Source organism: Camelus ferus, chromosome 24 (genome assembly GCF_009834535.1).
Source record: "Camelus ferus isolate YT-003-E chromosome 24, BCGSAC_Cfer_1.0, whole genome shotgun sequence".
Taxonomy (NCBI): Eukaryota; Metazoa; Chordata; class Mammalia; order Artiodactyla; family Camelidae; genus Camelus; species Camelus ferus.
Window position 1 is genome coordinate 2,743,631 of NC_045719.1, and position 15,194 is coordinate 2,758,824.

A 15,194-nucleotide genomic window follows, 5' to 3' on the forward strand; every position below is an offset into this window, starting at 1 on the left:
TGCTTCAGCTTTTTATATATACATATATACAATACATATATATACTATATATAATATATAACATATTATACACACACACACACAATGTATGTACAACACGCAGATACTATGTATTATATACACAGTGTACATAACATACATTCCTTTCCAGACTCTTTGTCCTCACAGGCCCTCACGAGGCTGGCAGCGCTGGCTCACCGGGAAGGGTGGGCGCAGTGCGCTCCTGGCACTAATACCTCACAGAACCACGAGATGGCTCTGTGGCTGCAGCAGAGGCTTTCCTAGGCTTCCCGCCACTCCGGTCACAGGCCCTCCAGCTGAGATGGTCAGCGTCTCCGTCCTGGTCCAGGTCTAGGGGAAGCAGTGCTTTTTTCTTTCTCTTTAATGGTTTCCTCATTTGTTACGAGGTGACTTATTGTGTTAACAAACAGGATACCAGTGCTGTGTAAAAGCCCACTTGGAAACAGGTATTTTGTCCACAGCTGTTCCCGGCACAGCGCTCCACTTTTTTTTTCTTACAAACTTTGTTTAAATGGAAAAAATAAGCTCTGCTTAAGATGAAAGATGTTTGTCCCATAAATCCCCGAGGAGACATTTCTCACTGCGGCTTTCAAAATGGGTTGGTTTCTGCCTTAACAGGCAAGAAGGACCTGGTTCCTCACAGCCTGATTTGACTGGAAAGCACTTATTCGAGGTCTCCAGGGCAAAGGCAGTGCAGGGGGGCTTGGGCAGCCCTCCGCTTTCAGGACAACGGTGTTCTCCTCAGCTGCCCCAGCGCGGCGCAGTGGTGGCCTAGGCAGTCACGCGTAGTGTGGGCTGTTCTCAGCAGAGACGCCTTCCTCCCGCCCCGGCCGTGACAGTGAGGTCCAACCAGCTTCACTGGGTCCAGGAGCCACACAGCGCGAAGCACAGACGCAGGGGCTTCCCCACTGAGGACCTGGGTGGTTGTCTCGCCAAGCGGGGTGACCTGAGAAGTCCTGAAAGGACCCAGCACACCCTCCCCACACCCTGCCCTGGCTCTGCCTTCCAGGAGATCCTCAGAGCTGCCTGACGGAGACGCAGCCTGGCAGCACATTAGAATCACATCAAGTGATTCTGACACGTGGGCTTACGGCCTTGCGCGGGGCAGACCATGATGTGCTGGAAGCTCTGGCAACACCCAGCCTCCATCTGCACTGCCTTAGAAGGAACTTGATCCTGGAGACCAGCAACCCCCACAAGCCCCACGCCCCACGCCCCTGGCCCTGCTGTCATCACCCTCATTTTACAGGTGAACTGCCTGGGGCTCAGAGGGGGTAAGTAACTCTCACGGGCTGCACAGCAGATCAGCTGAGCCGGGATGTGACCCTCCCTGCAGGGCTCTCTGCTCCCACCTCCGAGGCTTCGGCTTGCCGTGCGGTCCCAGCACCCTAAACCTCCACCTGCTGCCCACAGACACTGGCCCCCCCAGAGGAGCACCCCCCAGAGAAGCACCTGTCACCTGGCCCCGGGACCACAGGGCCCGGAGCCAGGGTCAGAGTCTGCCCATTCCCCAAGATGTTCCTGAGTTCCATTTCTCTGTTTTTTTTAAGAAGCCCTTTTTTTTTTTTAATGGAGGTGCTGGGGACTGAACCTAGGACCTCGTGCATGCTCGGCGTGCACTCTGCCACTGAGCTGTATGCCCCCCCCCAAGCTGTTTCTGAGGAATCACCTCCTCATTCAAAGCCCTCTGCTCACAGCAGTCTTCTTTCTCTCCTCCCTACACCCCTGGTGCACTGAGGCTCCGAACTCTGTGCCTACAGAAAGTCCCACAGGGACAGAGCCGCCCTCCGGCATCCCGGTGCCCTGAGGCTCCATTCCACGTCGTCATCCTGGACCTAATACCCGGGTGACCCCAGTGCATGAGATCCTAAACTCCACTGTTCTGCTCAGATCCATTAAGCCAATGGCTCTCAAGCTTCAGGGCACAGCAGAGTCTCGCAGAGGATGTGCTAACACACAGCTGGCAGGGCCCCACCCCAAACGTCTGGGATGGAGCCCGTGACTCTGCATTTCTGAGAAACAGGTAGGTGATGCCGATGTGCTGACGTGGACTGCACTGGAGAAGCGTGGCTCTGAGGGTCCCCAGCGCTGACTGCATCTTGGAGTCACCTGGGGAGCTTTAGAAGCCAGCTACGGCCAGGGCTCCATCCTAGGCTAATTAAACCAGGATCTCTGGAGACAGGCATTCCTAAGCTTTGAAAGCTCCCCAGGCGGTTCTGAAGTGGAGGCGGGATGGAGGTTTCCTGCTCTCTTGACCCACGTCTGTTTCATCAGCCCCTGCCATGCTGAGCAGAATCACAGTCCTAGATCAGTCTGACTTTCTGCTGTTTCCACTTCTAAGCGAGGGCTGCTGCCCACACAGCAAACCGCGGATTCGGACCATCACCAGCGCAGTTACCAGTCTCCGCTGGGTGCTCAGCTCTGCTCAGCTGTCCTGTGATGGGTCCCTCGTTGGCTCTCTCCCAGTTCCTGCAACAGAACTTCCTTCTCCAGGCTCCTCAAGACCTCTGCTCAAGGCCTCCCGATCCTCTGAGCCTCAGTGGTACTTTCTGTCACGGGCAGTGATCGCTGCCCAGCAGAGGATGGTCTAAGGATTAGAGACGATGGCGCGGTGCCAGGAGTCCGAGGAGCTCACCGACAGTCCCGCCACAGTCGGGTTATGGTGGTCGTGGCCCATTCGCAGAAGGTGGTCCCATCACCAACGGCATAAACAGTTGCTTCCACATTTTTATTATCTCCCTTTTTATCTCCTCCTGCCCAGATCTATTAAATGAAATCTTATCCTTCTGGACAAATTCAGACACTGGGAGGAGCGTCTCTGTTCTCTCTGCACCTCCTCACCCCCTCCCACAGCGAGAGAGTTAGGGGGAAGGAATGGACACAGGGCCTGCTTCTCTCTAGCCTCCTGGAGTGGCCGTCCCGGGGAAGCCAGACGTCTCCTTGGCCACACGCGGGAAGCTGCCTTCTCCGCACAGTAAGCTGTGAGGCCTCTTTCAGTGCTGGAGTTGGAGCGAATGCCGGGCTGGGGTTGGGTGGAGACAGAGGAAAGCCCTGCCCCGCGAGGAACCTGAGCGCTCTCAGCAGAATGAGTCAGGGGCTGAGTATCTGGTTCCTTCTTCCCAGTTGGTTACCAGTAGGGAAGGAAGGAACATGGGGTGGGATTAATCAGCTTCCCCAACCCCATCAGAAGCCACATTTCCCAGAGCTTTCCAAGGTTAACTTTTCCATCTGTGCCTGGGTCCTGCACCCTCGCACTTCCTCAGGGACAAAGTGCTAGCAGTCATCCCTGTCTCTGTAGGCTCCTTCCTTATGGTATTGATATACATTTATAAAGATATAAAAAAACTAAAACTTACACAAATGTATTTATATTTATGTATTTATAGAAGATACTTTATATATAACACCTTGTGTGTACACACACACACACACACACACACACACACACACAAGGTGTTATATATACGTACGTACATCTTTCCTCTCTTAGCAAAGCCCCAAGCCCACCTGCGCACCAGGCCGCCCCTCCAGGCTGGTACACGGTCTGTCTACACTTGTTCTCGCCGGTTCCTCACCTCCCGCCTCTTCCACCCGCATCCCGCCTGCAGCTCCAGCCCTCCAGCTGAAGGCCGCCACTGGTCTCCTTGAGGCAGAAGCCGGCGCTCATTTTTCGGTCCTCTTCTCACTGAGCCTGCAGCACTTGACACTGTTGGCCAAAGGCGCTTGCTTGAACCCGTCAACTCCATCACTTCCTTTTCGGATCTTCCTTTTGAGACCTGCTTGCCCTTGGGAAGCCTCTTTTTCCTCGTGTTGCCCCTTGGGTGCCGGCGCCCCTAGGGGGGCATCTGTCCCCTCCTCCTCCCACTCTCCCCCAAGTGCAGCCCCAATCTCTCACCACCAGAGGGCGCTCCCGGGCACCAGGACCACGAGCTGCTGTTGACCACCACGACTGTGTGTCCCAGAGGCACTGCGACCCAGCCCAAAACTGACCAGCCGCCCATCAGCCTTAGTGAGAGAGGAAGTGTGGGAGGGCCCGAGGCACCTCGCAGCCCCATCTGACCGGCTGTGCGGCCTCTACTCCTGTCGCCTCCACTGAAGCCCATGTGCTGGGGACAGCCTGCTGCGGTTCACCCGGAGGCCTGGTGCTCCCACACAGCCTGAGGGCTTGGCCAGCCAGCGTGTCCTCGTGAAGGACCCCCGGGCCCATCCTGGCTGGGGTGGGTGCCCCCAATGCTGGCCAGCATCTCCTCTCTGCCTCCCAGCCCACAGAGGCCCTGGGTCCCCGGAGCTCCTCACGCCTCTGCATCCCGGTGCCCAGAGCAGAGCGGAGGACCAGGCAGGTGCTCCAGTGTTTGGTCTCACAAATGACCAGGCTCTGCAACTCAACAGTGGGGCGACCTCGGTCTTCAGGTCTGTATCCATAAAATGGGCTGATGGTTTTCAATGAGTTAGAGCTCGCCAGGCGCTTGACTGGTGGCCGGCACTCAGTAGGCACTGTTACTGATGGGGTGTAATCTGGGCTCTATTTATCAGGCTGTGCAGAGGAGGGGGACTTGGCTCCATGGAGCCGGGAGGGGGAGGGAAAGGAAGGGGCAGTGAGAGGGCAGTGTAAGGTGAACTCTGGGGAAACGGGTGGATAACATATCTTGGTTTAACCAAGAATAACTCCCGTTTCTTTTCCCCAGGCTGTCCTGGGGCACATGTGTGCATGCCTTTGCGCACCTGTGTGTGCACACGTGTGCATGTGTAAATGGCATGGTCTGCACTCTGGGGTTTTTGACATCAGAAGTTTGGACACAAGTCTGTAAAAGGACATGGCTTATTATTTACCTCTTTTGGCTCCTAGTTCCTCATTTACAAATCAGGGCTTATAGGACTGCTTTTATAGAGACGCCACAAGAACTAAGCTATGGTTTGAAAGACTTTTCTCAGCCTCCTTTTGGAAGGTGTTAGGTAAGGACGGAGCATCGTAGGGATCCTACCACAAGCCAGACCTACAGCCTCAAACACGCATCTCACTGAAGTTTTGAAACAGTTAAAGCCTTTTTCCCACTGGTTATCAAAGATGGCAGGAGAACTCTAAAATATAATGAACCATGATAAAAATGAATGGAAACTGAGTCAAACATTGAGGCAAATGATAAACGTCATGACATACGGCTCTGTTATAAAATAGAGCAAAGGTCTGTGGCAGTTATTTCATTTCATATAATGATCACTTTGTGAATTATCTTCTCAGATTAGAAACACTCCCAGTCCGTGTAATTTAGCACACCCACTGTGGAGAACAGTATTGAGAGTTTTTAAAAACTACAAATAGAGTTACCATAGGATCCAGCAATCCTGCTCCTGGGCATATATTCAGAGAAAACTCTAATTTAAAAAGATATGTGCACCCCAGTGTTCATAGCAACACTATTTACAACAGCCAAGACACATCCTAAATGTCCATCGACAGGTGACTGGATAAAGAAGCTGTGGTATATTTATACAGTGAAATACTACTCAGATATAAAAAGAATGAAATAAAGCCATTTGCAGCAACATGGATGGACCTAGAGATTATCACACGAAGTGAAGTAAGTCAGATAAAGACAAATCATCTGATATCACTTATACGTGGAATCTAAAGAAAATGACACGAACTTATATATAAACCAGAAATAGACTCACAGACATAGAAAATAAACTTATGTTTACCAAAGGGGAAAAGGGAGGAGGGATAAATTAGGAGTTCGGGATTAGCAGATACAAACTACTATATATAAAATAGTTAAACAAGGTCCTCCTGTAGAGCACAGAGAACTAGATTCAAAAGCTTGTAACAGCCTCTAATGAAAAAGAGTATGACAAGGAATATATATATGTATAACTGAATCACTAAGCTGTACACCAGAAACTAACACAACATTGTAAATCAACCATACATCAGTTTAAAAAAATAGGGAAAAAACCACTCTCAGTCCAACAAAAACAAAGTTAAAAATTTTTTTCTATTAGATTTGCTAGACTATCTTTCGAGATACCTTGACTGAGAGTCGAGGTGGGTGGGATGGAAATTACTGCTGTCCTGGACTCACGCCCCTTTGCTGGACAGGACAACTACCTTGAGACATAGCCAAGTCCTACCACCTTGTGCACGACGCCAGACCACAGCATCCCACGAGGATGGCTTGTCTCATCGCACCTAGAGACAGGACTTAAGAAGCCAGATGGCTCACCACGGCCAGTGACCACCCCGAGGGATTCTGGGATGAGGCCCAGGCTTAAACTCTGTCGGTCCTCTTGTCAATCACCAACCCTCAATGGAAGAGTAACACACTGTTTCTGACTTCTTAGCCTTTGTGGGTTCATCGGGAGGACATGATGCTTATTTCAGTCTTCTGAGGTCACCGGCGCCATCCTTGTGGATGAGGAAAGGAAGACGGCAAGTGGGAGTGAGCACAGAAGGATGTAAGCACTGCCACATGGACGCAAGGAACAGGAGGCGCAGGGGAGTTTGGTGGGAAGCTGGAATGACAGCCCGGGTCAGCTGGTGTGGTTGACTGGAGCCGACCGCCCTACCTGGGACTTGGCTTCCATGAGGCATGTCCCATGGGGGACACTGGGACACATGGGGCTTTGCCATCATTAACATTTGTCAATGATGAGTTTACTGTCTAGGTTTGTGGGTCAGTCCAGAGAGGCAGTCACTATTAATCACTATTCATCTATTTACTCATTCATTCCATCAACATTCCTGGGTACCACCAGAACGCGAGGACAGGTGTTTGGTTTGCCACATTGAGTCCCATGTTGAGTCTTGTGGGAATTTGGCAAATAGAAAGGAGAAAGTGGTTTTGGGGGCTCTTCCTTAGGCAAGATTCAGAGCAGAGCACCTCCTTTCTCATGTTTGTTCAATGTAATGACGTCAGCCCACCCCGACTCCAGCAGAGAACCAGACTAGATAAGAGGTCATGTGAAATCCAGGATGAAGGAAAACACAGCAATTTCAACAGTTTATCATGGTTGTGACCTGCTACCAAGCTGGGTCTCCTGTCCCCTCAGTCAGGGAAGCAGGCTGGGTGTTTGGGACGGCCAGGTGGCCATCTGCTTCTGGAAGCTTCTGATGGTTTTGGGAGAACCCTGGGGGTGTCTAAGCTCTTGTCTCATCTTCCCTTTTGTCTGTGTTTGGATCTCCCAGAGAAACAAACCATCAGTGTCTCCATTCCAGTCGGTTTGACTCCCTCCCCTTCGGGCTGAAAAGAACAAGGTCGGTGATGGGCTCCCACCGCCTGGACTCCCCTTAATCATGTTAATGACAACGTGACCAGCGGCTGGGAGGCGCATCGTTCCTGAGAATAAATCATAACCGCTCCCTGACACCGGCTTCCGGGCCAGGGGTTTTGCTTCTGGCGCCCGCTGCCGCCCCGGCAGGTGACTGTCACCACCCCCATCCACCAACAGATTAACTGCCCTGTTACGGAGAAGGGGCTACTCCAGCGGGGTGCTGACTGCTCTGCGCTGGGAGGGACCGGTCGGCCGCCCCCCGCTGCTCTGTGTCACAGCCCGCTGCCATCCCACCGCTGTCCACAGCACATCCGCAGCTTCCACCGTGACGAGGCTCGTCGGCAGCCCAGGAGGCAGCTCCCGGAGGCCCCGCTCGGCGTGTTAGGCAGTGGGCCAGCAGGCCTGCCTCCGAGAAGCCGCTCCATCTCATTAGTTTCTCCCTGTCCCGCGAAGAGCGTGGTCATCTCATTTAGGCTACGGCAATCAGGGCAGAACTGCCTGCAATTGTGATTTTGGAGACTAGGGACAATGCTGCTCTGTGAACCGCAGAGTTTTACATCAAGGCTGATGCCAGGATGGGAAGAGGGGTTCATCCAGCCCAGAGGTTTGGGTTCTTGCTGTGCTGCTTGGCAGGGGAAGCGGACGGATCCTTCCAGGTGTCAGCGTTCGCGCTTCAACAACCTCCAGGAAGCTCTTCTCTTGGCTTCACAGCAAAACAGAATGCGTGCCGGGAAAAAGCAGGAAATGCATTTCGCTCCGCTCTGATCCTAGCAGGGGCTTTAAAGTCAAATAGGCTTTGAGAGCCAAGAAATCGTTTTATCTGTAAAGTTAACCAACTGGGTCTAAGACGAAGGCTGAAATGCCCGTGGTGTCTGGGCGTCTGTGGGTGGACCGGGAGACACTGCTTCGAAGTTTGTTACTGATCTGACTATTCATCTGATTTTCAGTGGTTCACTCGTTTTGTTACCTGAAAGGAAGCTGGGGAACCAAACCCACCTTTAAGGTGCTCACCTGGACCAGCCTCCCTGTGTGCCCTCCACACCTGGCTGGAGGAAGGTGCCAGCACCTGTACCGCCCTGCCCTCCCTTTTCTGCATTCACCACTGTCCCCTGACCAGAGCGCCGGCTGTCCCTATCTGCCTGCCACCTCTAGCACCACCTCCCATGGCCGGCTTCCTTGCAGGAAGGCTCCAGATGAACACAGGCTGCACATTCCTCCACCGCTCCTCCTGGAATCCCCTCCCCGCTTTGGTGACCTGAGACTGCCGCCTGGACAAGGGACTGTCACCGCTACCACTGGGAAAGCCCCTGGCTAATGGGGCTGAGTTGACTGCCCACCTCTCTACCCCTTGGACTCCTTGCCACAAAGCGGACACAAATGTCCCCTCTTCCATGCAGCCCAGACAGCGGCTGACCGAGGACTGGAGCGCATGTCATTCTGATGCCCAAAGCCATGCTCCTTTGGCCCCACAGTTCCCACACCCCCGATAAGCAGATGGTCCTGCTGTATTAGCAGGACCACTGGTGTGGCCCCACGTGGTGCTGATGTGGGTGACTGACGTCTGGGATACAGGTCTATTGCAAAGTGCCTAAGCTCTTGGCCAAGCAAATATGGGAACATCAATCACATGCTGCTTTACATAGAAATTACATGTTAAAAATTTAGTAACCACACAACCTCCCTAACTTCTTCCACTCTGTTGTGAGAACATTCCTGCCTCCCAGCCAGCGGCTGCCTACCCTGGGAAGGCCTGGAGATTTGTTGTCTGGGTTCCTCAAAGTGATGTAAAAATAGTGAAGGCTGTCAATCGTGAGTGATTAATTTCAATAGCAAAAATAATGGCTGTAACTGCAATCGAAAGAGACATGCTTTCCTCTTTGATTACTCTGACCCTGTGGGCCACCGTCAGCACAAGGGCATTAGAATGTGAATCCGGAAATGCAGGCGGAGAAACAGAGGCTCCTCGCCGGGACCCTGGCTCTGCCGTCTGCCTGACGCTGTCCACTCCAACCCTCTTATCTTCCGCAATGTGACCCGAACGTCCCACTGTCCAACAGGAAGCACCTCACTTCGGCTTCAAAGCTGGCTCTCCTCCTTGAGCTGCTGCCAACGGAGACGCATCCTGCTTTGGACTTTTCAAACACTGCCCTGAGCGATTTTCAAGCTCTGCGTGACCATCAGCAGCTGGGCAAGCTGGCTAAGTGGCTGGATCATGATCCCCATTTTACAGATTGTGGGGTAGGGACACCGAGAGGGTGACATGCTGGAGCAGCCAGCAGGCAGGAGGAGCAGCAGAAGCGCACGTGTCCCTCTACACCCTCCATCCCAGCCCCGCTGCTCTGGTCACCTCCTGGAAGCCTCCAGGGCCACCTCCCCTGCTATTCCTCCTCCCAGGTCGTCCTCAGGGCTCCGGAGGCCGTTCACTGCCCCCTCTTACCCTCTCCACCCGTCATGGCCCAGCCTCAGAGCCACTGTACTGATCAGCCCTTTGGATCTCTGCAGGTTCCTTGTTCTCTGACAAGGGGTAGGTCCTAAGGTCTGGGACAGAGCCCCAGGGGCTGACCGAGGAGGCCAGCCAGTTTCCACTGCTTGTGGTCCTGCTCAGAAACACTGTCCCTCTGTCCCTGCTCCCTGGGAAAGCTGGGCCAAGGGGTGGAGTCATGACAGAGACGGGAAAGCAGGGGAACTGTGTGTGTCTACCTGCTCCCTGGGAGCCCCAGAATACCTCCGTGCTCCCAGCTCCTTCACGAACTCTGTGCTCCCAGCTCAGAGCTTTCTGTCCATGGAGGACAATGGGACTCTGACCCCAGTTGGCTGCAGTTTTAAAGAAGTCTTTTTTTGGGCAGCACTCAATAAATATAAACTTTTATTCATTTTTTAAATGGAGGTATAATTAACATATAACATTATATCACTTTTACGTGAAAAGGAGTCCAAGTTTTAAGCTAAAGGAATGCATCTCCCAGTGAGGACATTCTGGACCTCACAGGGGAGGGAGTCATGGAAAAGAGAGAGTCAGGGCTCTATTCTGAATGTGGAAGTGCAGACTGGCTGGCCGCTGTGGGTTGTTGGACAGGCAGGACTGGGGGGAATGCTCGGGGAGCCTCTGGCCTTCCTGGCACCCCAGAACCATACAGCTAAACAGACCCCAATCTTCCCTTTACCCAGACGGTTCTATTTACATCTCTTTAGCAGTGCCGTGTCAACGTCCAAGCACTGTTTATCAACACGTGGTCAGTAAAGACATCCTCTTCATGATTTGTTCAAAGTGTAGCAGCTTCTGTGTTCTGGCACCAAACAGTTTGCCACTGGAACAGATCCTTGCTGGATTACTGGGGTCTGAGAGAGCTTACTGGAGCTGCAACTGTTACGTGAAGTTATTCTGCACAAAGGTAGGAAAGGTCTGACCAGGAGACAGGTGACACATGGGGCCTGACGCCTGGTGAGAATCCTGTGTCGGTTTCAGTGATGGAAAGAGAAGACTCTAAACTTTCAGCCTGAATGAAACTAGTTTCTGGGGTTTTTTTTTTTAACCAGGAAATCCTGACATCCCCATTTCTCAGTTCTGCCTCTGCGTCTCTGCCTCCCGTTTGCTCCTTTTCTCTCTTGATTTCTCCCTCCCCTGACTGTCCTTTTCTTAACTGATTGTAACAGAGATACGAAATTCATGAAAACTCTTTGCTTTATTTATTTTTCATATTTTTCTCAGGTTACAAAAGATGAATGGGCTATCTTTCTTCTCCTTCTGTCTCACAAAACACACCCAACAACTCCATCAGGCAAGATCAGTGGTACACGTGGCCCCTGCCTGGAGCTTTGCCCACAGTGACCTGCAGCGTCCTCAGGTCAGTTTCTCCGCTTGATGGGGACACCTGTAAGTTTGTTCCAGAGGGAGTCCAAAGGCTTGAGACTTGCTCAGACATTATCTCCAAAAGGGGAATGGAGATGATGATACAGCCAAGAAAAGAGCAGTTTGTGAGAAGTCTGCTTGAGGGCCATTGGGAGGATTTGGGACCACTGTTCAAGGAGCAGGCACCTGTCATTGGAAATTCCCTGCTGACTGCTTCCGTTCCCACTAAGCCAGGTTCTGCAGACACTATCGGGAACTTACTTCTCAAGAACTGATCCTACCTGGCAAAGCTAGATAAAAGCCACCCTCCCCGCCACACTCACACACACTCATGCACTCCTCCGTGAAAGTCTCAAAATCTAAAGAGGCCCCTGTGTCCGTGCCTTCACATCCACGAGGCACAGAGACATCCCCAGAGCCTGGGCCCCACCGTGCACTTCTGCTCAGGTGCATGGATGAGGATCAAAACCCGCTATCTCATCACCTTTGGAGAATGACAGCTTACATGGTGACCCTGAAATGAGTAATTTGCATGGAAGAGTTTTCAAAGGCTAAAGTCACATTCAGAGATTTGTATTTAGTATTTCTATTGGTCAATGAGAATTTTAAAAAATATACATGGTTATTCAAACGAGTTCAACATAACAGAGGGGACAAGTGGATTCTTTCTAAAAGCAACACTGGAAAAAGAACACGAATTGGGTAATTCTGTATCTTTCATAACGAGGCAGAACTTGGAGGATGTCAGAATGTGCAGTTCACCTTAAAGTTCACGTCATTAGAAGTGATGTTCTTTCCAGAGGTGACAGCCTTGATTTGCCTTGTCCAATGGGCAAACCCTCATCATTTCCAGCAGTTAGCATTAATTTTTTCTGTTACAACAATGCAGAGAAAGTGCTGTATGGTTCTGCTGCACAGACTGAATTCCCACCAAACCATGGCGAAATGCCTGGAGCACTGACATGATTAATTTTTTTTTGGTTATCATCAAGCCCACAAAAGACAATTTTTCTAGATCACACTTATCTGTGCCTTAGATTTCATGTGTCAAATTGCAGTAATTTCTTAGCAGAGTGAAAAATATTCACTGCTCAAAAATAACACTGGATGTGTTTCTTTCTTTCTCCCCCAACCCCTTTCTGAGCAATCACTAAACTTCAAATAGCCACTGGTGAAGAGCCTCCCCCCTACCCCGCTGTCAGATGAAAAAACCCACCAAAAACAAAGTCTTCAACTAGCAGGAAAGATGACAGCATACACTGCATTTAAATTCAAGCAACAGAAACAACTAGACTGTGTATTTCATTCTGCCCAGAGCTAAGGAAAATACCTTAGCAAATAAATGTATCCTAGAAACAGGGTATTTTTTCTTTCTTTCCCACTAGTCTACCTTCTTGTGAAAGGGGACTTACCCCTAAAGTTGGGGTATATGAAAAAAATAGAGGGACAGGCTATTTTTCAAAGGGAGTCACTCCAATGAAATGACACAATTCTTCAGCATAGCACTGCTTCGAGGTTACCTAGAACACAAGGACCCCCTCCCTCACTCCCAGTCCTGAAGTCCTGCCACCAAGAATCTTAAGCAATTGATGGGCTGCGTTTCTAGGTGCTCCCAGAATTCCTTGTTGCAACCATGTCCCATTCCCCTACCCAGAAAACGTTTGCCATGGGTCGCCCCCATCGGTCTAGGCGAGGATTCGGATTTAAGGAACTGATGTAAGAACTCCATGGGACTGAGAGGTTGTTCTCCCGAGGGACATGGTCAGCAGCTGAGGGCAGAAGCTATCTGTGTGGGCAGGTCATCACGGTGTGACCATGTAGCGAGATCAGGAAGGGGCTCCACTGGTCCTGAGGGAAGGGTGCCTTGCTCCCCTGGGGAGTGAGGGTGGGAGGGGCAGCACCCCGGCTGGTCCTGCAGCTCTCTGGGAGTCTCTACATCAGACCCCAAGCCCTCACGTGCAGTTCTGGCAGGCTCCCAGGTGGAACTGGCGGTGCCAGAGGAGTGAGGGCTGCGGTGTGGGCCACAGAGGCAGCGGCACCTGGGGGGCCTGTCAGAAATGCAGATTCCTGAGCCCGGCCCAGGCCGAGAGGTGTGGCCCAGCGCTCCGTGTCCCACAGCCTGTGTCTCACAGCATGTGCGCTGGAGTCTGAGCAGCGCCACTCGGAAGGGGTCCGGGGGGGGGGGCAGCATCTCTGTCACCTGGAAGCTTCCTAGAAGTGCAGATGCTCAAGTTCTACCCCAGATGCTCCGAGTGAGGCTGCACTTTAACAAGATGCCCTGGTGACTGGTCTGCTCTTGAGAACTGCTTCAGAATAGCACTGACAACCCTGGGTTTAAGCTGGGGACTCCCTTAAACCTGAGGGGTGGCTGCAGGCCAGTGTATCTTGGCCTGTCTGCAGCCTTGACCCCGAAGGCAGCCGAGATGGCCTTCTGCCAGCATGCACACTGCTCAGACTGAGCCTCCCTGCCAGGTAAAACTTGGTCCAAGAGGGTCACCTGCATGCTTGGCTACATGTCTCACCAAGCACAGTCCCGTCAGCCCTGGCACCCAGCAAATCAGGCCAGCAGGCCACCAGGCCACCAAGCCACCAGACCAGCAGGCCAGCAGACCTCTAGGCCTCCAGGCCACCAGACAGACCTCCAGGCCTCCAGGACTTTCACTTGGTTTTTTCCTTTATTTAATTAGAAGAATAATACATGTATTGTGGGAAAAATAAAGTGAAAAGAATAAATAAACAAGTCCTCTAGAGTCTCATCACCCAGAGAGAACCATTATTTACATTTTAGTGTATTTTCTTCTGATCTTTTTTTCTATGCATTGTTAGAATTCATTTTTTTCTTCACTTAATATTGTTTTAGGCCTTAAAAGTGCCTTGAAAACAATTTTAATGCCCATACTCAACTGAAGTAACAAAGATTAATAACTTTTTCGTACTTATGTTAGACATTTGGGTCACTTAAATTTTTTTCCATTCACGCATAAAAGCAGTATATTCATTTATTTCCTTTGGACGGAGTCCTAGAAAGTGTAATTACAGTAATTGCTGAGTTACATGGTTTAAGTATCTGGGAGGCTTTGGTTATCTGCTGCCATTTGCTTTTCAGAAGGTTTTCAACAACTGAAACTCTCGTACCTCAGGGTGGCCCTCTCGCCGCGCCCTCACCAGCTTTGAATGCTGCTGTTGGTGGAATATTCGCTGACGGGATGAGATCGTCTGTCCCTGACCTTTCCCGCTCCCTGCGGGGGTGCACGAGCCCCTCGCTGCATAGATAGGCTGGGTGCAGCCCTCCACGCCAGGGCAGCTTTACTTTCTACCCTCGCCCTGGGTGGCCAGTGGCCGGCCACATGCAGCCTTCTTCTCCGGGGTCTCCCCGCCCCCCAGAGCACACCGACTGCTTCCCCGCCGGCTTGGCCCCGAGGAGCTGACCTTCAGGACAACGTCAATGGTGCCCGCGGCAAATCAGAAGACGTGTGCTGGATTTCAGCCCCCATTCACCTGCCAACCGGATGTCAACCTGCACCACTCAAGGCGGCGCGGAGGGTTCCGCCCCCTCGGGGTTCTCCCCGAAAGCTCCTTACTGGACTTGAGAACGGACGGTAGCGCCCGTCTCCCTACGGGAATCCCCCGCCCTAACCTCACAGGGCACCACCTCGCGCCCTCGCAGGGGGCCGAGCCAGGCGCTGCAGGACCACAGACCCGCCCGCACCTCCTTCCGGAATGAGGGTTAGTGAAAGAGACACTCGTCCGAACGTCCCGCGACACACGGCTATTACCTTTTACTCCTCTCCTCCTAAAGCCGGACCTTCTGAGGGACGCCGTCTCCGAACGCCTGCCTGCCTTGCCTCCTCTCAGGCGCCTCCTGTGGCCGTTGGAACTGAACCTGCCCACATCTCGCGAGAAAGCAGGCGCTGTCATCGCGAGACGTGGGCAGGTCTCTCGGGTGGCCCAGGAGTCGCCACAAGGAGGGACCAGGAGGAGGCTTCGGGGCGCAGGCTCACGGAGGACAGCTGAAGAAGGGCTCTTACCTCCTGTCGACACATATAACCATCAA

At 52.2% G+C, this 15,194-nt stretch overlaps 1 long non-coding RNA gene across 1 annotated transcript in view; it reads right to left on the reverse strand.

Moving 5' to 3' along the window:
• The window catches only part of LOC116659486, a 50,120-nt gene that overhangs the window by 20,399 nt on the left and 14,527 nt on the right, over positions 1 to 15,194 (reverse strand). The gene's annotated exons all lie outside the window — the stretch shown is intronic.